The sequence below is a fragment of the Microtus pennsylvanicus genome, chromosome 19 (genome assembly GCF_037038515.1).
Source record: "Microtus pennsylvanicus isolate mMicPen1 chromosome 19, mMicPen1.hap1, whole genome shotgun sequence".
Taxonomy (NCBI): Eukaryota; Metazoa; Chordata; class Mammalia; order Rodentia; family Cricetidae; genus Microtus; species Microtus pennsylvanicus.
This window is the reverse complement of record NC_134597.1, coordinates 14,812,806-14,838,067: the sequence shown is the minus strand read 5'-3', so window position 1 is coordinate 14,838,067 and position 25,262 is coordinate 14,812,806. Positions and strand designations below refer to the sequence as shown.

At 35.4% G+C, this 25,262-nt stretch overlaps 1 pseudogene; it reads left to right on the top strand.

The window, feature by feature from the left end:
* Window positions 1–24,859, top strand: part of LOC142838504 (small ribosomal subunit protein eS17 pseudogene) — a 139,576-nt pseudogene extending 114,717 nt beyond the window's left edge.
* The last annotated feature ends 403 nt before the right edge of the window (window positions 24,860–25,262 follow it).

The window sequence follows — 25,262 nt, the reverse complement described above, 5'->3', positions numbered from 1 at the left end:
TATTACTTTTAGTAGGATGGCTACTTTTACTATAAAAATCCTACCAATACATGAGCATGGGAGATATTTCCATCCCTTGAAATCTTCTTTTATCTTTTACCTCAGTGTCTTAAAGTTTTTATCATGTAAGTATCTGACTTATTTTATTAGAGTTATCCCAGTTTATTTGGTTTCTATTTGCTTTTGTACCCTCAAATGAATGTTCTTCTTTAGGTTAGAGAGCTTTTCTTTTATGATATTGTTTCTGGGTCTTTGAGATTGCTTTCTTCTCTTTCCTTTATTCTTATTTTCATATTAGATCTTTTCATAGTATTCCAGATTTTGCTGGATTTTTTTTTGCCAGGATATTTGTTGATTTTACAGCTTCTTTGACAATGTTAACCATTTCTTCTATACTGTCTGCAATGCCTGAGAAATTTTTATTTCATCTCTTGTATTCTATTGGTGAGTCTTCCCTCTGAAGTTTCTGTCAGACTTGCTATATTTTTCACTTTCAGATTTTCCTAAGTTTGGGTTTTCTTTTTTTGATTCTATCTCTACTTGAATGTTTTATTTAATTCCTTTCACTGTTTATTTGCGTTTACTAGAGATTTCTTTTTTTTTATTTATGTTTACTTAAAAATTTCCACCTCCCCCCCTTTTCCCATATCCCTCCATTTCCCTCCATCCCCCTCCTCCCATCCCCTTCCCCCTCCCTCTCTAGTCCAAAGAGCAGTCAGGGTTCCCTGCCCTGTGGGAAGTCCAACCCCTCCCCCCACTCCCCCCTCCCCCACCCTCCAGTCCATCCAGGTCTAGGAAGGTTAGCATTCAAACAAACTAGGCTCCCACAAAGCCAGTACATGCAGTAGGATCAAAATCCAGTGTCATTGTCCTTGGCTTCTCAGTCAGCCCTCCTTGTCCACCACATTCAGAGAGTCCGGTTTGATCACATGCTCCATCAGTCCCAGTCCAGCTGGCCTTGGTGAGCTCCCATTAGATCAGCCCCACCGTCACAGTGGGTGGGCGCACCCCTCGTGGTTTTGACTTCCTTGCTCATATTCTCCCTCCTTCTGCTCCTCATTTGGACCTTGGGAGCTCAGTCCAGTGCTCCAATGTGCGTCTATTAGAGATTTCTTTAAGTGTTTTATTCATTTCCTCTATATGGCCTCTATCATATGCATAAAGGCTATTTTAGGCTCTTTATCTTGTGCTTCATCTAACTCACGATTCTCAAGGCCTACTGTGGTCAGTAAAATAAGGCTGGGCATATTTTCCCTAGTTGGATGTTTTGTTCCTTTGCTTCTGTTGTCTTCGTTGGTTCTAAGAGTGTGTTGTAGCTGTGTATTGTCTAGCAGATAATTCTGGTATCTTGATAGATTTGCCAATGGGAGAATCCAAGTAAAATGTGTTTCTAGGTATTGGGATCTGTCACTTAGGAATTGGGCTACATTAGGAAGGCAATGCTGAGGGGTCCATTAGGTAGGCAGGCTGTTCCACCAGGATCTCTTTAGTATTCTGGAGATGGTCACAAAGTGATGTGAAGATATGACAGTTAATCTGCTAAATACGGTGCTTGAGATTAACCTGAGAGATTAGATTTGGAGGAGCGAAGAAATCTGAAATTTTCCTGTCTGCTTCAGTGTCTTTCCAGCTTCTTTCATAGGCTTGTCTGGTAGGTGCCCACTGAATGCTTTGGGGTTGAGAGCTGAGATAACAGAATGAATTGGGAGGAAGTATGGAGAAAAAGATCTTTGAGATCTGCTAGACATGGAGGCAAAGAGGAGCTGGAGGATGGAGCAAGTGGTAGTTACAGGGTTGAAGTTGAGGAATTGCAGGTGGAAAAGTGGAATTGGTTTGCACTTCTGTCACCGGCTTCCCTGGCCGGAGTAGCCTAAGAGTTTCCATGAGATGGATGCCTCATGGATTTAGGAATGGACATAAATTAATGAGTGAGAGAAGAAAGGTTGTATTGGAAGTTCTGTTTGATCCACTGTAGCTGGGGATGGTGATGGATGGGAGAGGAGACCGGTGCAGGTGACCTGATACAGAGCTGGGAGTGAGATTGGAGGATTAGGTTTGAAGGAGACAGAGAAGTGAAGCTCTTCAGTTAGCCTAACTGCATCCCTGGCTGGAAGTGGCCGGCAGGTTCCCAAGAAAATCATCCGGGAGCAGAAGACTGTGATAAAGTGATGATTTGGAGGAAAAGAAGTTTGGAGGTGAAGATTTTCGTGATCTACTGGAGGTGGGGACAGAGGGCACGGGAGGAGGCAGAGGTGAAGATCTGCATTTAACCTACCTGCTTCTCAGACTGGAGTGCCCGAGATATTCAAGTTTCCAAAAACAGTTTCTGAGGAAAATTTCTGCCAAATCAAGTTACCTAAATATCATAATAAAACAGGGGATTTTGTATCTGAGATAAATACAGATTAAATACTGCATATAAGCTAGAGAAGAGACAGAGTAATGCCAGATATTAGGTAATCCATGCACAGCATGAAAATCACTGGCTAGTTTAGGGGAATGTCAGAACTAATTTGGACATCACAGACCCATCCATTCTGTCTTACACACAGCACTGGTATTGATCACACTGAGCACAGGGGTAAAGGAGAAATGCTCATCAATAGACAAAATCTTTAAGTGTGAGAAAATTCCTTTCCCCAAAGAGAAAAACTGAGAATTAATCTCAAAATTTCAACATTGATCCAAAGTTAGTTTTTATATATTTAATAGTATAGAACTTTTAAAATTATTTTAATATTTGTCCTAATAGAACACTAATGATAATTTTAATATGTATTATTTGCCCCATGTGTTTCCCATAGATTGCAACAGAGCTCTAGTGAACTTTAATTACCCAAAAATATCAATGTTTACAAAGAAAAGTAGAGCTATAAATTCTACTGAACTTGATGAATATATAAATGAGATAAAATGGTCTAGGTAATTAATAATTGTATTACATTAGTATATATAAATTGAAACAGTTTGAGTTTGGAATGATAAAGCAAGACTGTAAGTCTCAACTTTACTGCATGCATTTGGATTTTTCTCTTTACGTCAGTATTCAGTATAAATGAAATAGACTTATGGCCTAAACAGTTTATTGTTTATAACTGTCTATTTTATGTAACAATATAAGTAAGAGTAACACATTATAGTGATTTTTTTATGGTTTATAAATAAAACTTGCCTGAAGACCAGAAGGTAAAACTATACCAATAGGGGTGAGGAAGTGGTGTCACATACTTTTAATTGCAGGATTTGGGAGACAGGCAGATGGATCTCTGTACCCTGGGATACACAAGATCAATGCAGAAACAGATCCAGTTGATGGTGGTTCACATCTTTAATCATAGCACTATAGAGGAATATAAGATGGGATAAGACAGAAACTCACTTTCTTTCAGTCTGAGAATTTCTTAGAGGTAAGAGCTCTCTAGTGGCTTGGCTGCTTTGCTTTTCTGATCTTCAGGTTGAACCCCAATATCTGCCTTTGGGTTTTTATTGCCCATGCTAAAAAATATAGAATAAAATGAGTTAAACAATTTAAATAATTTATTGCAATAATGCAGAGAAAATTGGTTATAATACTTGATTTCTATAGTTTTAAAATTAAACATAAATGCAATAGAAACAAGGTAGTCAAAAGAAGACATTCATTTGTAGTTATTTTAGAAAGGTATTGTGATTTTGGGTCTCTGTTACCTCACTCAGTATTGTTTTTTTCTAGATTGCTCTATTTGCCTGCAAACTTCAAGATGTCATTATTTTTTTACTGCTGTAAAATACTCCATTGTGAAATTGTGAAAATGTACTACATTTTCCTTATCCATTCTTCAGTTGAGGGGCATCTAGGTGGTTACCATGTTCTGGCTATTACAAATAATACTGTTATGAACATAGTTGAGCACATGTCCTTGTGGTATGATTGAGCTTGCTTTGGCTATATACCCAACAGCAAACGGCATTGCTTGGTCTTGAGGTAGACTGTTTCCTAATTTTCTGAGAAATCACCATACTGATTTCCAAAGTGGTTGCAAAGTATTATCTATAAAATAGATCTTTTCATCTGCTTTAAAAAGAAAATCAAGCTCCCTGTATTTTGAGAAGATAGTGTTCCTGTAAGTTAAGGAAAGAGCTCAGTAAAATTCGTGTGTGAAACGATACATGTGCCACTCTAACAGTCATGATTTTGTATTTGAAACTCAGGCATCACTTTCTACAGACAATTGCTTCCTGATATTTTCCATAGCAGTTAATTTTAAGTGTCGACTTGAGTAGACCATGGGATGCATCCAGTCATAATTCATTCCTTGAATATCTGTGAAACTTCCCTGGATAAGATTAACATTTAAATTAATAGACTGCGTAAGGGAGATTGCCTTTGCAAATGGAGTTGGCTCCATCCAGTCCATTTAACATCAGGAAAGAACTAAAGTGCTGGCGCCCTAGGCTTCCAAATAGGACAAAACCCTCCCTGCCTGAGCAAGAGTGAGACTATTCTATCCTTAATTTAAGATTCTGAAAAAAAAAATGGACTCTTGCTGAGTTTGAACCTAGACCATCTTCAGGACTACTGCATGTTTTCCTGGTTTCCAGATATTGGACTCAGGTTGAAACTATATCATCACCTCTCCTGATGGATAGCTTGTCAGTTGGAGATTAAAGGAACACTTTGATCTCCATAATCTGACAATCAATGATGAGCTCATTCTCTTTATGAATCCATAAATACATTTTATCGGCTTGGAGTTTCTAACACAGATCCCCTTGCTTTTGCTTCATTGTACCTAACAAGCGTCTTCTCATAAAAACTGGTTATGCGGACACTGGAGATAAAACTAGTGACAAAATATTTTTGCTGCCCCTTCATTCATCATGACAGTATTCTTTATTGAAACATGATGATATACCTAATTAAAGGTACACATTATATACCTAATCAAGTCATATATTTAAAGATGATAAACCTAATACATTTTAACTAAAAATGAATAAAAACTGTTAAAAAATAGTCCACTGTAGCTTGTTGTAAAGGAAAGTAGTTGAAAACTACTTTATTTTGGACATTTCCCACCAATTACAAGAGAGATTCTTTTGAATGAATGCCATGGACAATTTACTAAGCTTTCTACAGAAGTTAAATTCAAAGGCAATATAGTGAATTTTTATTTTATTTCCTTTGTTATTGTTCAGTACCCTTGCTAAGTGAAGCTACTTACATGCTTTGAGACTGTTATGCAAAAAAAGAAAAAGGAAAAGGAAAAAAAAAAGAACTCTTCATCTGTTAAGAGAAATTCTACTCCCCCACCCCACTGGGCTCCCTCTTAAACTTGAATTCGTATTTCAGTCCTAACAACTTATTTGTGTGATGTCTTTCTTTTTCAGACTTGGCTTGTCAAGTCTAGACTGGCATTAGAACAACTTCCTGAGGAAACTTCGTGGTAAGTGGTAGGAAAATGACAGTCATTTTTCACACATAACTGTAATAACTAGAATGAGCATTTGTTTACTGGGAATGTAATGCATGAGTGGAAAATGAAGGAAAGGAATTGAATTTGACAAAAAATTAAGACTAGATAATTTATTGTGGACATTTTGAAAAACAACTTTGAGTACAAGTTTGTACCATTCTGATCCATAATCAGCATGGATTTAAAAATTTTTCTATGTTTTTCCTTGTGTTCACCTTCTTACTTAGCTTCTTTAGGTTTGCCAATTGTAGATTCTGTGGCCCCTATTTATGGCTAGAAACCAATTATGAGTGAGTACATCCCATGTTCTTCTTTTTGGGTCTGGGATACCTCACTCAGGATAGTGTTTTCTATTTCCATCCATTTGCATGCAAAATTCGAGAAGTCATTGTTTTTTACTTGGGCAGCTGAGGATAGGGAACCTGAAATGACCCCATCCTAGCGCAATACTGACGAATATCTTGCATATCATCTTAGAACTTTCATCTGGCGATGGATGGAGATAGAGACAGAGACCCACACTGGAGCACTGGACTGAGCTCCCAAGGTCCCAATGAGGAGCAGAAGGAGGGAGAACATGAGCAAAGAAGTCGGGACCACGAGGGGTGCACCCACCCACTGAGACAGTGGAGCTGATCTACTGGGAGCTCACCAAGGCCAGCTGGACTGTTACCAGAAAAAGCATGGGATAAAACTGGACTCTCTGATCATGACGAACAATGAGGGCTGATGAGACGCCAAGGACAGTGGCACGCAGTTTTGATCCTACGCAATCTGCTGGCTTGGTGGGAGCCTAGCCAGTTTGGATGTTCACCTTCCTAGATATGGACGGAGGGGGGAGGACCTAGGACTTACCACAGGGCAGGGAACCCTGACTGCTCTTTGGACTGGAGAGAGAGGGGGAGAGGAGTGGGGGGAAGGGGAGAGGGGTGGGAGGAGGGGGAGAAGAGTGGGAGGAGGGGGAGAAGAGTGGGAGGAGGGGGAGGGAAAGGGGAGGCTGGGAGGAGGTGGAAATTTGTTTTTTTTCTTTATTCTTTTATCAATAAAAAAATGTTAAAAAAATTTTTTTCTAGAGTCAATTAAATGTCTAACTCTCCCACATTTTCTAAATAAAGTTTTATATGCACCAGTGGTTCTTAATAATCTATGAACACTAGAATAAATATTTTGCATGCCTGTTAAAGCAGAGCCAACCCAGGACATATATAGCAAGCTTCATATCAGAAATGTATTAATTAAAATATAATGCTCCTTATTTTCTTAATAGTTGTGTTGTGATGTTTGTCAGGTATAGGATAGCTATACCTGCATGTTTATGGTTTCCATTTGCTTTCTAGTTTGTTTTACATCCCTTGAAACACTGGAGAGAGACAATAAATATTCAATCCAGACATTGGAGTAGGCAAGAACTTTCGGAACAGAACATAAAGAACACAAAAACTAGTCCTGCATCTCAAAATATGGGATTACTTAAAATTCAAACATTGTATACTTTAAAAGAAGCTATCCATAGAGTACACAGAGAACCCACAGAATTATACCACTGACAGGTACTGATATACAAAATTACAAAGAATTTCAGAAGTTAAATATCAAGAAAAAGAACTGTCAATAGACAAAGGATTTAATGGTTTATATATACAAGTATTCAAACAAAGAAATACAGTCAGTAGCTTTTCTAGAAAATGCTGAAGATTGTTAGAAGTAAGTATAAAATATAATAATTTGGATATTTTGGGGAACACATGATGAATATTAGTCTATTTTCCCTGAAATTTCAAAGGTTAACATAACAAGAGTTTGAAAACACTGAGAAATTTGGTTGTTTCAATGTATATTATGATCATAAATTTTAATATTCTTGATGAATAGACATACTGTGTTTAAAAACAAGAAAAATAAATGATTTCCAGCTTCTCTTATAGACTTTTCCTGAAAGCAAAAACTGAAAACTTCTGATCTGGAATTAGCTTGTAGGCACTAAAATAATGTTTAAAACAAACACACAAAAAACAACCAAAAAAAAAAAACCCAACCAAACAATACTATGCAAGATCCAAGAAGAAAATTGACATTCCATTTTTAAAAAGAACATCATATGTACCATTTATTAATATGCAAGCGAAACAAGAAAAAGATAGGGAACATTTTAAGACACCAAATGCTATTCCTCCCATCATTGCAATAAATGAGCATATGCCACAGAGCACAAGAAGGAAAAATTGAATGTACTGTTCCTTCAGTAGGTTTCAGTTCCCACAGGCAACACTTTGCTTTCATTCATATATATATATATATATATATATATATATATATATATATATATATCATTCATATATATATATATATGAGAGAGAGAGAGAGAACTCTTAAATGGTACAAGCTAGTTAGAATATTGAGACAAATTATATAAAATCATTTAAAATTAATTTTCACTTGGGTGTGGTTCTAAACTTGAGTCGTTCTGATATTTTGCCCAGTAGTTTATAGTCTGTGCTCTTGACAGAGCAGAATCAGCTATGTTGGGTGCAGTGATAGAGAACATGATTCACCTGTAATGGGTTCTCTGAGCAGACTGAGTGGCAGACTACAAATGTCTGCGGAGCATAGTTCTCGGGAGAAAGCTGTCGGTAAAAGAACGTGCCTTGCAAGCACTGACGCCTGCGTTTGATCCCCAGAAGGCACATAAACAGTACTGGGCATGATGGAAGTGTACTTGTGATACCAGTCTTGGAGACCAGTGGTTTCCTAGGTAAACCCAGGGAAACAGAACAGCCTTCTAAGTGACTTCTCTAGATTAGAGAGGGACCATGTTTCAAAATGTAAAGTGGGACTGGAAAGGTGGTTCAGTTTGTAAGAGCACTTGCATCTCTTTCAGAGAGCTCAGTTTAGTTCCCAGGACACATGGTGCTTCAAAAGAGAAAGCAGACAACTCCTGAGGAATCTACCCAAGGAAAATCTTGAGTTTCCGCCTGCATCAACACATTCTTGGGTTTCTGTCTGCATCAGCACATGCATGGGTGCCTGCTCACATTTGTGCTTTTACGATTGAGAGCACATGTGTGTTATGAACTTACACACACACACACACACACATCTACTTATAGACTCTAAACTAACCTTACTTATCTTCAGATAAGATAGCATTTTTGTTTTCTTCTCTACATTATGCTAGGATATATTCTCAGGCAGGCTTTTTTCTCCCCTTTAACTAGATTAAAACATGGTAATGTGGGATTCCCCTCTGTATGCTATTATCATTAGTTATTAAAGAAATCATTTTGGCCAGTGGCTTACTAGAGTAAATCCAGGTGGGAAATCCGAACAGAGATATAGAAAGAAAGTAGGTGGATTCAAAGACTCAAAGTAGCAGCTGAGAGAGAAAGATGCCAGACACCAGCCAGAACCTTACTGGTAGGGCACAGCCTCATGGTGATTCACAGATTAATAGAAATGGGCTAATTTAAGATGTAAGAATTAGTTAGAAGTATGCATAAGCTATTGGCCAAACAGTGTTGTAATTAATACAGTTTCTGTGTGATTATACACATCAAGGCAGCCAAGAACCAAATGAGAAGTTTCTGCTCACACAAAGAAATGTGTATTTTACATGCTGAATAATCAATGTTTCAGAGATGTCAAGTCTGAGTACACACACTCAAAATACACTAGCCATGATACAAATTTCATTTTATTTATAATACACAAAACAAAAAATTTAAATAGGAAGCTTATTGTTATTCAGGAAGCATTTATGATGTCTTAGATGGGACCCATTAATCTAAGTTTAACATTGAAGCCACACTGTTAAAGGACAAGTTTGGACATAGGGATATAGGTTTGTTTTGTAGAACTTGCCTTAAAAGGTTAAGGTTCAATACTAAGTCACTCAAAAAAAATAAATATAAATTGATATTCTCACTTTAAAGTCACGAATTAAAATTCAACTTCAGAATTGCTAGTTGATAGAAAATTATCATTTTTACTAATTTTATTACAAAAGTTGTTCTAGTTTCTCTTAATGTCTCAAAATAATTGATCGAGTAGTGAGATGCAAAGCTAGTTTAAATGAATCACAAGTAGAATTTATCATGTTGTAATAACATTACTGCTTTCATTGACTACATAACACCTATTGCATAGGTGCTGGTCAAAGATTTTATGTAGTATCGACAGAAGAAAGTGCCTTGTTGATTGTCGGAGTGGTTTTACATCTGATATACAAAGTCCAGTATATGCGGTATTGAAATTAAAGTTCTGCAAACACGTTATTGAACATGATGTGGTAAGACAAGTAAGGCTCTATACTCACATACATTTTTAGTTATCTTACTTAATAAGAAATATTTGTCAGTAAAATTGTAACTGAGCAAGGCAAATGCCATTTCTGGCAGTGGGCAAGGATACAGGATCAGTCAAAAAGCTTATATCTTGTGTGAGATCATATTTAGAGCTCTAGTTTACTTTTTCTTTTTGGTCTGTGTAGAGATTTAGATGGCCACACCCTATTTGGGAGAACTTTCTAAGTTAAATATGGCTGAATATGATGGTGCACTTCCTTAGCATAAGACCTTGGGAGACAGAAGCAGATGGATTTCTGTGTTTTCAAAGCCAGTATGGTTTACATAGCAATATCAAGGTCCCCAAAGCTATATGATAAGAGATTATTGAAAAGTTTCTGCACCCCAATAAACCTCTCTGTCTTTTTAATAATTCTAACCAGATCAGGTAAAACAGAATCAGAAAAAGCCCACGTTTAATTAATAGGAGGACTACCAGATGGCATTCTAGCTCCCCAGGGAGGATGGGGGAAAGAAGATCAGAAAACTATGTGTTTGTTCTCTGGAGGGGAGTTTAAATGCCCCGTGGGAGTGGTCTTGAGCATCTCTGGGGAGGAGTCATCATTTGGTGGGCTTTCTTGGAGGTGGAGTCTAGACTGATGCAACTCTCGGGGAAGGGGGCTTGGGATGGAACTTCCACCCAAACATTCTAGACTCTGATGGTTGCCAGGGCCTGGGGTGAATCCTTAATCCAAACATTCTTTGGATTTATGGATGCCAGGGGTTGGGGTGAAGCCTTAACCCAAACATTCCAGACTTTATATATGAATACCAGGGGCTGGGGTGATGCTAACACCCAGACTCTTTGGGTATAGGGCACCCGCTCAAGTCTGGCTACCTCCTCCGTGTATGGTAAGATGTGTTGGAGGAGAGAGTTGGGAGTTGGTGGGCTCGCGCTCAGAGGGAGGTATAAGTGGAGAGGCATTTGTTTAACTGCTACCATGGAGACCTCAGACATCTGATCCTTGATGGTGATGAGAAGGCTAGTGACTAGGAGTAAAATTAGATTATTATTTTCCACCCTGTGAATGGGGATAGCCATAGAAAGGGCCATTAACTGCCAGAAAGAATGGGACTGCCAATTGTCCTGGCTGTACAGAAGAGGCACAGGTGAATAAGTGAGACAAGACAGCAGATATGTTCTTTAAAACCAGATTTCAGTTGTTTGGTAGGTGTTCATTTGAGCCTGGAGAGGTGGCACCTATGGTAAAGTCCCAGGAGCTGGTGCAAATGTTGGCATTTTCTAGAAGGACCACTGTAAGTTGGTCTTGGCCCAGACAGCAAGAGTGACCTGTAAAATATGCTTGAAAATGGATGTGGTTAAAATAGGCTCTGAGAATGTTAGATTTTGCCAGACCAGAAAAAGGGAAATTGGAAACTCTAAACCTCTCAAGATATACCTGAACCCTGTTATTCCTAGATCGTGAAGCCTGTGAAAAAGGAACTCCTCTCTGTATTTTTAGCAGGAAACTAAACAAATGAAGTAATGAGCTACCAGTCCCTTAAGTCATCAAATGCCATCAGACAGACATGGGAGTGATAAATAAATGAACAGAAGTGAGACAGCTTTTATAGCTAGGCAGGCAATCCCAAATCTCTTCATAGTAGTCTTCAGTGAACCTTAGTCTTAGAAGCAGTGCCCGCATTCAGCTGATGAGTCCAGGGGGCCTGAAGATTTTCCTGTGGGGGTAGGGTTCACTCTACCTGTCTTGGCAGAATGAGATAATCGATCACCCAGTGTATTGTACAGGAAACTGATGAGGTCGAAGGCAGCTTTTTGTTGTGATGATGGCTGTGCCATATCTAAAGACAAGCCTCCAAGTGGAAGGTCTTCTGCAGCTATGTGTCTTTTTAAAGAAGCTATAGGATGCTGCAGGAGCTGGCATGTCTCTCAATCACAAGAAGGTCTTTTGTTAAATGCCATACTCTCAGATCTGTAAACATACTCCAGAGTCAGGGTACCCCTACCTGTCTTGTATATCTAATTAGACATATTATAAATTTAGACATATAGTTTACCAAATCAGTTATAGCTTACCAATATTAGTAAAGGCAAGAAGATTAGAAGGAATATTTTAGCAGGCCCAAGTATATTAGAGACAGAATGTCTCCTTGATAGGGCTAAGTCATGTGGGTACTCTTACCAAAGATGGTACTGAGGTTTTTACTTTGACGGCAACCAGAAATTGTGACTATCCACATGTTTGTATTTTTCCAGAGCTGTTGTAATCTGGAGTTATAAATTTTGCAGATAAAACAAGCATACTTTGGCCACATTATTTACACATATATATTAATTAATAAAACTTTTTCAGGAATATGTGTCAGTTGATCAATTTAAAAATCTTGGAGTTGGCTGCAGAGGCCAGGCAAGCACATGGCTGATTCTACTGAGGGCCAGGGAGAACAGAAACACATATGGATGGAACATGTCTTTGTCCCAGTCATGTCAGGAGCCTGGCAGGGTCACAGTTTTTGCAGGACAACCCAAATCCTGTGAGATCCTGGGCCTCTAAATGCAATGAGTTGGAACTCAGAACTTACCCAGAAGAAGCCAATCTTAGCCTGTAAGAGAGGAAGTGAAAGGGAGGGTGTTTTCATACCATGTGGCCTTGAGTTGGTGAGAAAAAAAAAACCCAGCTCAGTGGGACCTCCAGATGAAAAGCTTTTGTGTACCAATAAACCTCTCTGCCAATGCAATAATTCAAATCAGATCAAATTAGACCACATTAGAAAGAGGCCAGGTTTACTGGATACTAGTGCTCCCAAGTGGCCTTCTGGCTCCCCAGAGAAAAGAGGGGGAGGAAGACCAGAAAACCATGTGTTTGTTCTCTGGGGGCAGTTTAAATAACCTCTGGGAATGGTCTTGAGCATCTTTGGGGAAGGGCTATCGTTTTGTGGGTTTCCTCGGAGGTGGAGTCTGGACTGAAATAACTGTCAGGAGAGGAGGCTTGGAATGGGACTTTCACCCAAATATTCCAGACTCTTTATATATATGGATGCCAGGGACTGGAGTGAATCCTTAATCCAAACATTCCAGGCTCTTTGAGTATATGGATGCCAGGGGCTGGGGGAAAGCCTTAACCTAAAGACTTATCTCAAAACCATTAAGAAAAGCATCTGATTTTGAGATAGTCTTAATTCTGCATGGACCGGTACACTGTTTTTATTCTCTGATTTTTTTTTTAGTACTTTGAGAATTTTATACAATGGATAATAATATACCCACTGACTCCCATATCCATTGCTCTTTCTTACTGACACAGATCTGTGTTCTCTTTTTTAAACTCATGAAATCCACATTACACTAATTACATATTCTTAGATATAGAACCATTTTATTGGAGCATGATCAATTTACTAGGGTTACACTAAAGCTGACAATCCTCATAGAAGCTATCAAATTTCATAGATATGAATAATTTCACTAATGAAATGTTTCCAGCATTTAAGAATTTAATAATATTCCTCCACCAAAAGGCATAGAATTGGGGACTCAATGGATTTTATAGATATAGTTAATACTGGAAAGACGTTGAAAAATTAAAATCTTTGTAGAAAAAAAATTTCAAAGGACATTTTTTTTGTCCTGAATTCTCACATACTATTAAAAATTGAAGTCTATATTCTAGTAAGGTGATACCAGAACAAAATTAGGTTTATGCAGTGTATTTTAGTACTTTAGTATGTATATAGAGTATCTCAATATATTTACCTTAACATATATTAAATTACTAGAAATATATACAATATATAAATATGTTTAATGTAAATAAATATAAATTTAGTCATTAATTGAAAAGAAACTATTTAAATAAGCATACGTAATAGCAATTAAGGTTGTTTTATTTGTTTCACCAAAAAAAAAAAAGATGGGCTATAAGAATATGGAATTATTTGCTACACTGTGCTTAATTCTTTGTAACAGCTTCAACATAGACTGATGATTTGGATAACAGTGCAGGAATCTGGGGGCTGAGATGTAGCTAAGGATAGTTAGGAAAACAAGGATGAGCTCATGATGATTTTAGTGTCACTGTGCGCAGCAGAAAAAAAAAACAATTAAAAACACAGAGGACAACCATTGCCTCCAGAAAGCTCTAAGTTTTTTGTTCTATGGAGACTTCTTAGACAGGGAGATCACTAGCCTAGACCTAAACTTACTGATTTGTTATGGGGGTTTTAGGCACTATGATACTCCCATAGGCAAGGTTAATAATCTCTCGGAGATATACTGTTGAAAACATTACCTTATTTTTTTCTCATAAAAGTGCTAATTTCCATCTCTACCTTGTGAAGTGAACCAAATTAATGAGATATGTTAGCATATTATTACTATATTGTTGTTTCATTTTGTCTATGGGTATAGCTATTGTACCTATAGTATTATAATGTCTTGTGTGATATTATTTGTGGTATATGTTTTATAATAGAGTTGATGTTACATAGATTTCGTTAATTAACAATAGTGAGTTCCTCAATTGCAGCTGCTGGATCTGACGCTGGATCTGACACTGGATCCCACAAGTGGTTCAGCACTCAAATCCAATCAGAGAGAGAAGGAGCACTGGAATTGTACTGCCGCTGGACAGACAGGTATATCTTGCTCAGCAGGTTGCTTTTTATTTACTTATTTATTTATTTGTAGGAGGTTGTTTGTTACTTTTTGGTTTACATGTAGGCCTCATAGCTGGAAAAGATGCCTTGTCTCTTCTAGAAGCTCCACATCACCTGACAATTATAAAGCTAGCAACCGGGGAGGAAGCTCCCAGTTCACTTCTACCTTGTTTTCTCTAGAGTTTGAAATCAAAGGATGGGGGCTCCTGCAATAAGATCTTGCCCTTTCGTTCTGGTTGGCAACCAAGAATATTGACAAAATCCTGTATTGCTTGAGGCCTCTGAAGCATCTTTGTCCTCCCTGCAGAAGCAGCACAACTGGAAGGAGGAATTAACTTTGAATGTAGTTTCCATGAGTAGAATCATCTGGCCATGTAGGGTAATTTCTTTGTTACATTGCTTTCATATTTTAATTTTGGTTTTATTTTAATTTGAGTTCAATTTTATTTTAAATTGAGCTACTAGGTACCCATATGACATTTTCTTACTCCCTGCATTTTGGTTAATCCCATCCCATTCTCCAGTCCTATACCTTCATCTCTGCAGCACACCACACCTCCCCTCCACATCAATCTTTTAATCTCATTATGCATTCTTGCTCCTTTGTTTTATCTCCACTGTCTTAAAAACACTTTGTACCTTCCTGATGTTGTCTTCCTAGTACCAGGTTTCCAGGGCTACTCCAAGTTAAGGAAAATGGGCTAGCAAATCCAAGCTAAAATCTGCATGTGACACAGAATCTGTGGCATGTGTCCCTATGTGCCTGATGACTTCACTTAGTACTTATTTTCAGTTTCATTCACTTTACCAGCAAGTGTCTTGACTTCATTTGTATTTGAGACTACATAAAATTCCATTGTATATAACCACCACCTTTTCATTAATCAGTTGATATACATATAGGCTGCTTCCGATTTCTAACTATTCTGAACGAAACATTAGTGATCATGGTGTAAAATTATCTCAGTATTGGTATATTCAATCTTTTGAGTATAATCCATCAATGATGAATTTGAGTTGAGTGGTAGTTTTATTTCAAATTTCTCAACTAATTTGCAAAATGGCTACACCACACTAGTAGCTACCACCATTAGCATTGTTTAAAACGTTTCTCTTTTCCCACATTCTTGTCAGCAAATTTTGCCATTAGTACTTGCTGGAATTTGTTTTTTCTTTCTCCTCTCCCCATTTATATATGAATGGTGGTTTTTGGTTTTGTTGGTTTTTTATGTTTTTATTTTATTTTTATTAGATTTTGGACAGGGTATAGCCCTCCCTGACTGTCAAGGAACTCACTCTGTACACCAGATTGTCCTTTAACTCAGATATCTGCTTGGTTTCACCACTTGATGACAACCATTCTGAGTAGAGTGAGATAAAATCTCAAATTCAGTTTAATCTGCCTTTTACTAATCTGCTAAGGACGCTGAAAACTTGTAAAGCTGTGTCTTAGTTGTTTATATTTCTTCTTTTTAAAAAATCTGTTTTGTTTTATAATCCATTTTAGTGTCTGTCACAAATATGCATGCCCTGCATTTCTTATTTTGTATTACAATATAATATTGTGTTAAAATGTATTTCTATAATGATTTCTATAATGTAACAGAGCACAATCAGTAGGAATTATATGTTCTTCAGAAGATGGGCACAGAGAAAGAAAATAGGTGTATTTGTATGCATTCCTAGAAGCTGCAAGAGGTGCTGCTGCAATATTCTATTTGAGTATGCTTTCCAGTCATTTGAAAATATTTCCTACATATAAGGTCTGGGCATAATAAAGATAATCCCTAATAATTGATACTGCAGTGGCACTTTTTGTTTACATATTACTATGAGACTCTTATTTCACAAGAATATTAATGGAAATGGTTTCTTTCCCAATTGATCTTTATAGTCTTCTAAAAGTATCTCAAGGCTAACACATGTCAGGAAAAATGTTGTCTGTTCATAAAAACTCTAAATGTGATTTGTACACATCTTCTTAGACAACTTAGGGTTATGAGATCTCAAGACCTTGAAACCTGAAAGCCTCAATCACTTTCTGATTTGGAATGGCTTATTTCCTATCACGAATAGTAAGGCTTCTAGTAATGAAATCAAATGTCAAAGAATGATTACAGAAATTGAACTTTGTTGGGAAAAAGAATCCCTTATTCTAAATTTTTTCAGAAGACCAATTCTTTTCCTTTATGTAATGCTCATGAAAGAATCTCATATTATACATATAATTTTAAACATTCAAGGGAAAAGATCCAGTTAGAATTACTTGAATATATTGATTCTGCAAAAGGAAAAGTGCTAAACATAATTTGCAATGTCTTCAATTGAACGAAAGTGAAAACGACCCTTGATATAGTGTACTATTACAGGGTGCTTTAAATAAATATTTCTCAGGGAGATGAAATTGTTTTTCACACCTTTAACAGCTGTGTGTGACAATAGAATAACGTGAGCCTCTGAAGACACAACTTCAATTCCAAACGTGAACTATTCTCTGGTTTTCAAGGTTGAAAGCAGAAGAGCAAAAGGAATCATTAGAAATATTCCTTAGACAAGCATTAGTGTATCATGTATTTGTTATTAAGAGCCTATTGTTTTTTTCTCTGGGCTGTTTATATAACCCAAAATGTTATTTATCTCTATAAAATGCAGTATCCAAAATTTTCTGAACACTTCTAAAACAAATGTCAACGGGGAAAGAGGGCAGTGGTAAGTGGAAAAATAAAGTATGTCTGTGAATGAAAAAAATGCATAATGTCATTGAAAAATAATTGAACTAAAGCTTCAAGGTAGAGCCAAGTTAATTTAGCTATTCATGAGACAAGAAAATATTGAGGATGCTTTCATTGTATTAAAAAGTTGGGTGTCTAATAAGAGAAGTTTCAGCGAGTTTGTAGCTCAGGGGCAATGTTATCTTCATTTCCCATCAGTATTAATGAGGGGAGTGGATGTCAGAAGATACACAGCAAAGTCACTCTCCCGGTATACATTGAGTGACATATGAACAAGTTTATGCCCAAAGGAAATTGGAGGGGAAATTTATTTGAAGATGTAATTATCCAATGTACAGATGCTTTTTAAACTCTTTGAACCCTAAAATGGGAAATTCTTCAGCTAAAGATCAGAAAATGCAAGAAAAATAAATCACTCTACATTCTACACTTTTAAAGTAGTTCTTTCAGCCAACAAACCCTGAAACAGCTTCATCACCCTTACCAGTGCATTCTCCCAAATTCTAGCAAATACATCAACATGATCCAAAACTGAGCTAGTTCAAAACACAATTTCAGCTCTCCTATAACAGTGCTTGAACTAAATAATAGATAAATTTAAAGATAGGTGAAGTTAAGATAATTTTCAAAAAGTATATGTGAACTAGATAATTTGTCACCTTATGTTTATCTTATCTCATAATTAACATTATATATATTAAAGAAAGAATACTGAACACATAATCAAATAGGTTTATAATTCTGAAAGGTGTATAAAATAATTGAAAAATTTTTCAAATATAAACATGTACAAGATCTTGGTCAAGTTTCAGATGTTTGAGCTAGTAATGAGACAGTATTTTATTTCTCATGCTGATTTTAACTTAAGACATGATTGTAAGTAGTATAATAAACATTTCTTCTAAATTATGATTTATGATGTAATTTATTAAGTTTAAATTTCTCCCTATGGTATTCAAATGGTAGATGCTGAGCATTCTTATTCATATATATATATATATATATATATATATATCTTCAATATTAAACTTAAAGAGTATTCTATTCACTGCAATTTGTTATTTGTGTTTTTAATATAATATATAAATTTATGTCATTGCTCTTCATTTCTATTATATAATATTGGATATCAACTGAATATCTAAATGGCCATGTAAAATATTATGTAGAGCTGCAAACCCATCTCTATTGTCTGACATGTAATTTCAAAATGCTGTACCTGACCAAAATATCGGTATAGTAATTCATAGCTTCCAGTGAAAGCAAGTTCTGTGCTGGTGGCTGTCTTTATATGTGTTTTCTGTAAATCTTCTAATCCAGGTGATGGTAGTAACTCACAAACATCACTCCCTTGTCCATCTAGCCCCTCCATTGCACATCTGGGATGGAGCATCTCCAATCCCTTTTGTACAATGTCAAATCTCTGATTTAATATTATTGTGACACTTACTGTTAGTTTACTATAGAACAGCATAGTTATAGTTTTATCGCTGTCAGGACATATTTTGACCAAGGTAACTTACAAAAGGAAGTATTGAATTGAGGGCTAACTTACAGTTTTATTTTGGTTCATGAGCATCATGGCAGAAAACAGAAAGGCATAGTGCCAGAGAAGTAACCGATAACTTTACATTCTGATATCCAGGCATTAGGCAGATATAGAGAGACTGTGCCTGTCATGAACTTTTGAGACATCGTAACCCACTCCTAGTGACACACTTCATGTAACAAATGCATGCTTGTTTCAACAAGGTCACAGCCCCTAATCCTTCCCAGTAAGTTCAACATCTGGGGGCTAATCAAGCAAAGATATGAACATAGAGGGGATTTTCCCATTTAAACGATCTCATGTAATTTCTTTACAATGGACAAGTTGACTCTCATTCCTAATGCCAACAAGTTTTAATACATTTTGTTCATTTTGTTTAGAAAAAAATACTTTTTTCTATTCAAATTCTTTCTTCCATTTGATATGCAATTCCTCTGCTTTTTGTTGAAATTTTATTAATTTTATTTATTTAAATTTTCATACATGTATATAATGTACCCCTTCAACATTTCCAGAATGCCCCATCAAATCTTCCTCCAAAATGCATACCCTGATTTTATATATGATGTTTTATTTTTTACCAGGTCAAATGTTGTTGCCCATATTCGTATAGGCTCATGATCAGTTTTTAGAACATGGGAAACCTATGAATTGCTGAAAAACTAGAGAAAAAAATGGTAATTCTTTCTTTGTATCTATTAACTGCCCAAAACTCCACTTCTAGAATTGAGACCTTTAGTGCCTTGCTCCTCCATGCTGAAATGTTTAATTTTCTTGATCTTGTGCAAACCAATTCCTATTTTATACTATAAAAATTGCCCTTATTACCTTCTCTTGTGAGTGAATAACATCATTCTCTCTCTTACAATTTTTCTAGTGTCTTTTTTACTCTAAAGGTCTCTCTTAAAATATACTAAATATCATTTTGCTTTTCTATAACAAGTCTTAAGTATCTTTTTGGAGATTCTATGAGAAACTATTAACTACAATAAAATTTGGGTTTCCTTAAGATTAGAACAAATATTAGAACCTAAATACCTTCTGCATATAGGAAAATAAGTGGAGGTATTTTAAATAGCTTTTTGTAGCTCACTGGATAAATATCAAATATCCTTTAATACATTCTTTAAATAGTATTATCATGTTAGAAAAGAACGGAAAAGGATCTACACAGGAACAAAGATTTTATATGCCACTAGAATTAAGTTGCTAACAATTTGAACTATATTGTCAAAATTAGGATGCTATATGCAACCTTACAATGTTTAAGAAATGTATATTATATATACAAAAATTAAGAAGAAAGCCCAAATGATACACTACCAAAACATCATCTAAACACAAAAGATGATAGTGATGGGAGTTATGAGGATCAAAATATGTGACAGTTATTCAAAGAAGTAAGTGCAGAAAGCTAGAAGCATATTCTTCTCTCTAATGATCTTGAATAAAATGGATTAAATTCATCAATCAAAGGAAAAAATTGGCTGAATCAAACAAACACCTGTCTTAGTCATATGCTGCCTAAAAGAAACATTAACATCCAGAAAACATGGATGCAAGAAAGAAATTCATTCTATATAAGAGTTACAAAAATGTAAGTTTCTGAAAATGGACTTTAAATAGTAAGAAAACACAAAGTGGCAAATTATTAGATGAGGAAAAAATATACTAAAAAATACAGCCTCAAAATATTTAGAACAAATTTTAACAAAATTAAAAGTAAAAAGAAATAATATCCTAAGAATTGGTGGTGGTTTGGACAATTTATTTTTGATAATAAGCAGAATATTCACAAAGGAGAATAAATTGTCAATGGACTTCAGTAATGCTAACAACTAGACTGAAGAGCACATAATATTCTACACAAAGGAGGTAGTTACATGTTATTCTCAATTAATCATTAAGCATTCCTTAGAGTAGAACAGTGCTTCTCAAACTTTCTATTGCTTTAATATAGTTTAATATAGTTACTCATATTATTGTGACCACCAACCATAAAATTATTTTTATTGCTATTTCTTAACTGTAATGACCACTGTTATTAATTGCAATATAACTATATGATATGTAGGATATCTAATATGCAATCTATGTGAGTGGTCATTTGTTCACTGAAGGAGTCATGGCCCAAAGGTTGATACATTTTAGAGTAGACTATGAGTTAAAGCCACACAGGTTTTAATAAAAATAAGTAATATTATACAAAATACTTGTCTATGGATACCTTAGACTAAACCCGTAGACCAATAATATAAGATCACAAGATATCACAAACACATTATAACTAAATGGACTATTCCTATAAAATCAGTTAAAAATGTTTCAGGTAATAGATAATAGAAACATGCAATGAACTACAATATTGAGAATCATCTACAAAGTAAGAGAACTGAATGAAACTTTAAGGCTCTGTAGAGTACTTTTTTTCTGGAAAGGACCATCACAAATATATTAGTTCTTGTTGTAGGGGTATAGAAATTGTTCAATAGTAGTGACGTCCGGGCAGCAGAAAGAATAAATAGCTCACATTTATTTGTGCTTTGCCATTTTTATATTGTCTCATCATTGTGACATTATATTGAATAAGGCAGTCTATCACTCTATTAACCAGTATTTAGAATCTATGAATATTCCATCTGCTTTGCGGTAGAGTTACACGTTATTAATTCTAATGATTCACATGCCATAATTGTCATAGAAATTTCTATTTTTAACTGATGTAATTTAAAATTTTACTATAGTATGGCATGTTTCACAAAGAATAAGCCAAAAATTAAGCAGAGTTTTTTTATTGAAATGTTTATAAGAAAATTTTAACTTGATAGGAGGCAGAATAGATATTACCTAGCATCATTCTGTGGCACATTAATAACTTGATTAATGCATCTACAAATGACATTGAGACAACCTGTTTTATCTTGATATAAGCATGAATCAAATGTTTTAATTTGGAAAAAAACAATATTTATGATAGAGACTATTTGTCATCCTTGGGATGTGGACAAGAAAATTAATTATGTTCTCAGAATGATTAAAAATAGATTTCACCCAATGACCTCCATTGGTTTTAGAAAAGAGTATATTTGAATAGCTTAATGTGCCCATTCTTCATAAACGTGTATATTCACATTATAGAGCCTATCATTATCTAACAAATAAATTATATTTGAAGGTAATCTGATAAATCAATCAATCTTTATGTTTAAATCAAAAAGTCAGAGAAAGCGGTTATAGTTACTTGAAACACTAAATAAAACATTTTATTGTGAAATAAATGTTCAAGTATGTACCAAAAAAACGCTTTCAATTTTCCTTAAAGAAATCATGCTAGCATTCCATTATTCAACAATGAATTTGCAAAAAATAATTTTGGCATTTTTGAGACTTTTTAAAATAATGACCAAATTAAATTGAGACAAAATACCAAGAGCACTTTTTCTATCATTAAAATAATTAAGATAATAATATTTTAATATATGCAATTTTCATTATTCTTACCACTTTTTCTTTTCAATTTTTTTCTCTGTTTACACTTGATGGTTAAAAAAAGAAAACTTTGAATAGATGTGCTCTTTTTGGACTGTTGAGCATTTACAGAGTTCCTTGCTTTACTTTTGAGAAGCTGACATGTTAACTTTGGTATTAATTTTAACCTTTCATTAATTTTATCCAAAGAATATTATCACACAGATGAAAGCATTCAGTACTACATAGAATGTCTAAGCTTCCTTCAACAGGCTTTTAAAAGAGAATCCAGTTAGGCTAAAAACCACACTGTGTCACCTTCATTAGGAAGGAAGGAAAAAAAGGAAAATGTTGAAGGGGAAAGGAAGAAAAGCAAGGAAGGAAGGGAGGAAGGGGGAAGGAATAATTATGAGTATGGTCAATGGCCCTGATCATTTTGCTCTAAACAATTAAATAAAGTAAGCTACAATGCAAAACCCATTATACAGTCTCCATTTAGTTTAGAAATATAAGTGATGTTGATAAAAAAAAAAACAGCAGATGGTGACTTTGTGATTATGGACAGTATTCTCTAAAACCTAATTGAAAATGCTTCAGGGGAGAAATATGCAGGTGTACTATACAGTTACTCAATTTACATTTCACCCTGGACAGACATTATGTGCATCTATTCTTAGATGTGACGGAAAAAATCTCATTTCTACTCTACAGGTTCAACTGCTGCTGTGGAGGCTGAGGTGTAATATTGTGAAAAAACTACACATGTGTATGACTTTGATGATCTCTTAACTAACAGTTATCAATCAAGTAGAAGTGCCTAACATAACTACAATTACAGAGTAATAGCAAATGGAGTCACACACCAGGAATATGAGAAACAACATAGACCATATCACTACCGAGAATTCAGGGATTAGAAAGGAGACTATAATTTGATTCAAAATTTCTTAGATGAATATGAGAAAGCCTGTTAGTGAATGCTTAAGTTTTTGTATGCAAAATTTAATCACTGTGTCACTGTGTGCACATTATTTTTTATTGGAATAGGTCATTCAAATAATTTTATAGTTGAGAAAAATAAATGTTTTTGGTTACCTTAAATTTGATTTCATCAAAATACCTAACTTTTTTCCTTTACCTTTATATCCCTCATTTTCTCAATGTTGATCATAAAAGTACATGTGAAACAAGAAGCTATAAATGTCCTATGAGAATAGAATTAAATCCAGATGACACTTCTTTGAGTTTTGACACTTTTAGTAGAAGACAAAAGGTTCAATTTATGAATCTTAGGTTTCTAAGTTGGATAATAGGTTACCTGTGTAAGAATCACATTTAAGACAATAAAAGCCGGGCGGTGGTGGCGCACGCCTTTAATCCCAGCACTCGGGAGGCAGAGGCAGGCGGATCTCTGTGAGTTCGAGACCAGCCTGGTCTACAAGAGCTAGTTCCAGGACAGAAATCAAAACCACAGAGAAACCCTGTCTCGAAAAACCAAAAAAAAAAAAAAAAAAAAAATCACATTTAAGACAATAAAAGTAAAAAAGAAAAGTCCAACATTGAGGGAATATATTTGCAAGAGAAATGTAATTAATTATAGATTTGTTTATTTAAAAAATTAAAACAAAGCAACAATAAAGTATTTAAAAAACTAAAATTAGGTCAAAGATGTTGCTTGTTTGTTTATTGGCCACCCAGACTCTCAAAAGAACCACAGAGAAACTGTATTAATTAAATCACTGCCTGGCTCATTAGCTCTATCTTATTGACTAACACTTCCGTCTTTATTTAACCAATCTCCATTAATCTATGCATCACCATGAGGTTGTGGTCTACCAGCAAATCTTCAGCCCATCCCTCTCAGGAGGTGGCTGTTCATCAACATAAAGAAACAATGACTTGTAAAATTTCTTACTTTGTTAAATTTAATACCATCAGGAAATGTATTGTTTATACAAAGAAGTCCTTAAGGGCCAATATTGATTATGCATGCCCTGGTTCAACCAGTGTCCACATATCTCTCAGAGGAGGGAATTTTAGCTCCTATTAGCTTTATGACATCCATTTCTCAGATCCAGCTTCGTAATTTTAATTAAATTTTGGTTTAACTTTACATCTATCTCACTTAGCCATATATATTTACAAAATTCTTGCATATGTAAAAGGCAATCTCAAAGTCATGTGAACTAGAGATTTTAAACTCAATTAGAATGTAACTGTCATGTGTCTTTTTAAGTAGCTGATTGTAGCAATAATTTTTTTAAAGGTACTTCTCTTTTAGCGGGACCCATCCACATGGGATGTACTTGCACACCCCAAGACTGTGATGAAGGAGGCCTGGGTCATCATCGGAAATACTGTATTTACCTGGGTAATCGTTTCCACACCAATAGGCGTATGTGCAAGGAAATCATGACTATCCCCAGCAAGAAATCTGGCATTAAGATAGCCGTCTATATCATGCATTTGTTGAAGAGAATTCAGAAAGGCCCTGAGAGGGGTATCTCTATCAAGCTGCAGGAGGAAGAGAGAAAAAGTAGACATTCCTGAGGTCTCAGCCCTTATTCAGGAGATCGTTGAGGTAGATCCTGGCACCAAGCGGATGCTGAAGCTTCTGGTCTTCAGCAGTCTCTCCAACCTGCAGGTTACTAGCCTGCAGTTGGGATGAATTTCAAAACACAATGTGAAGCCATTTGAGCCTGTTCTGTCATATTTTAATTAAACTTTAAAGCAACAAAAACAAAAGAAGAAAGATAGTTAATGGTTTGACCTGATATATTACATCCATATCCTGAGTATGGACATGTCCTTAGAGAAAAGATAAAATAGATTTTAATATCAATAAAAGAGATATTGTTTTAAATTATAAATGTACATGATCACAAGGCTCACCTACAACATGTTTTCATAAATTATCCCAATAAAGGAACATCTTTATCATTCCCATACAAATATAAATTATATAATTTCACTAAGGTTAGGTTTTATTTATTTATTTATTTATTTATTTATTTATTTATTCATTACTTTTCTTTATTGAAAATGGACTCTTTTCTTAAACAATATAATATTTTGATTATAGCTTCCCCTCCCAACAGGC